Source organism: Gnatocerus cornutus, chromosome 8, assembly GCF_029298725.1.
Source record: "Gnatocerus cornutus isolate USDA-ARS CGAHR chromosome 8, icGnaCorn1.1, whole genome shotgun sequence".
In the NCBI taxonomy this organism is placed as follows: domain Eukaryota; kingdom Metazoa; phylum Arthropoda; class Insecta; order Coleoptera; family Tenebrionidae; genus Gnatocerus; species Gnatocerus cornutus.
In genome coordinates, this window is record NC_142240.1 from 17,181,177 (window position 1) to 17,183,815 (window position 2,639).

Below are 2,639 nucleotides of genomic sequence, written 5' to 3' on the forward strand. Positions count from 1 at the left end.
TTCCAAAATAAATTTTACTGACGAATAGTTTTGATCGTTCTGTCAATAAATAAATGCGTGTAATAAATTAATTGATTAAACGCCCCCAAACCATTAGGCACCAGTCGAAAGAGCATGTCAAACTCTAAAAGTGTGTAAAATTTCCCGTCTGCATTTGAAATTTGATAGTATACCGCATCACAATATTTTCCGCGAAATTGGACCCCAAAAATGTTTCTAAAATTAACCGATTCATCAAGTTTCGGTCAATTTTAGTGTACAGTCCTATTTGTTCATTTCCATTACACCAGACTTGGTTCAATTTGATTACTAAGTGCTTTTATTGCTTCCCCAACGAATAAAAGGTTTTAGACGGTGCAAGCTACGTGCTGACTACCGCAGCAACGAAAGACTTATATGCACAGACGCGATTAAAACTCCACTGGAGTATTCAAAATTAGTGGAAAGGAGATAAACGCTCGAGATTTTTATAAAATGTAGATGTTGTGAGCAGATATTGTAGCGTGTAATTTAAGTTCCCGACTTGAAAGCTTGCCAAACGATGGTAATTGTGATTGAAAGTAATTGCAAACTTTGGATGTACAGATGTCAGTGCACTTCAAACATGAACCTTTTATGATACACCGATATGCATAAAAATAAAATGTTATACCCAACACCGCAAAATTCAATAAATATTTAGTGCTTTTATGGAGATCGTCAATTTGCATTTTTAATGTTGACGATTATCGGTGCTTGTTTTCCATAAATTTCTAGTTATTGTTATGCCTTGTAAACCGCTTAGGATAAACCAACAAGCGTGTTGTTGTTGCTAATAATTGTAATATAACCCGAGAGGAGATGCTTTCAATCCATTACTGGGCTTTCCTCGGCTTTGTAAAAATACGAACCCTTTTCTGCAGAGACCAATTAAAGAGCCTGAACTCAATTAAGAATTGCAGGGCGTGTTGCACGGACCATTTCCTTCGGTGCTAGTTGATTTTAAAAACAGAATGCTGTTGAATTATAGAGGGAATTTTAACGACGTGTAGGTGCAATTTTAGTTTATGCTCCACTGTGGATGAGTTTAATTTAAAATTTAGGATGTGCTCACACAGTGCAGTGTGATCAAACTATAAATACTATTCATAATTCGGGGTAAAAGTAATTTTTTGAATGTGAACAAAACCGACAGTGTATCGAACACATTTAACAAATAGCCCGTTATAATATGCCATCTAAACCCACATCGAATAACTGAGTTATAGCCGATCAAAGTTTCGGATAGTTAATTTTCATTTTTCCTAAATTTTCCTAATTTTTACAGCTAAATATCTCGGAAACTATTGCAGATATTGAGATGCGGTTTGCGCCATCGTTTTCCTCAGCTCATTTTACGTTATAAAAAGTTCTCAAAAGCCCAAAATTCTATAATCGATTTTTCGCGAAAAAAACTATGACAATTTGTTAATTTTTGGTTTTTTGACCAAAACGCGAAAACTATTTGTCCGATCGATCTCAAATTTGACCACTTGATAGATTTTAAATTCCTCTTTCGATTGATACAAACACAAAGGTTTTAAACGTCGTTTTCACCTTGAAAACAGTGATTGAAAAATCATACCAAAAAGACCTCTTCAAAACAGTTTTTGGTTAGTGCCTCGTTTATTTATTAAGGAAACTGAACTTATTTGGGTTTATTTTACGCAGAATATCACGTTAAATCCAAAACCTTTATGTTTAGTAACCAAATAACTGAGTTATGTCAGTTTGAGTTTTTAAGTTTTCGCTAGAGAGCCAAATTTTTGAAGGTTTGAAACAATCCGTGCTCAATATCTCGGAAACTATTACAGATATTGAGATGCGGTTTGCACCATTGTTTTCTCGCTTTTTTTACATAAGAAATAGTTTTTAGATTTCATAAATTTGGAAAGTTGCAATTTGTCCCAAAAATTTATGGCTAAAACTATGCCAAATTTCTTATATCGATATCTCTCTTATTTTTTGGAGTAAACTTCAGTTAATTACATGAGTGTACGCACAATTTTCTGCAGATTCCAAATCTGCGATTTAAATTCAGATCCAACAACAAATAACTGAGTTATGGTCGATGAAAATTTTGGAAAGTTGATTTTTATCAAGCTATTACAGATATTCAGATGCGGTTCGCACCATTGTTTTTCTTGGTTGATTCTACGTTAGAAAATGTTCTCAAATTCCTAAAATTCGATAGACCGATCTCAAATTTGGCCAGTAGATAGATTTTGAGCTTCTCTTTCGATTGATCTAAACACAAAGGTATCAAACGTCGTTTTCACCTTGGAAACCGCCAGAATTGTTAATTTTGGTCAACAAATAATTGAGTTATGGCCGTTAAAATTTTTGGGTTGTCGCCAGAGGACCAAATTTTTGAAGGTTCGATTTTCACTGTCTATGAGTTTAATTTAAAATTTAAGATGCGCCTATTCAGTGCAGTGTGGTCAAACTAGATATATTGATTCATCATTCTGTGTAAAAGTAATTTCTTGAATGTGAACAAAACCGACAATGTATCGAACATATTTAACAAATAGCCCGTTATAATATTCTATCATAACCTATTTAGCATTAAAAGGCCATAACGAGGTGTTATAGTGACACAAAGTTTGCATCTAAAAACC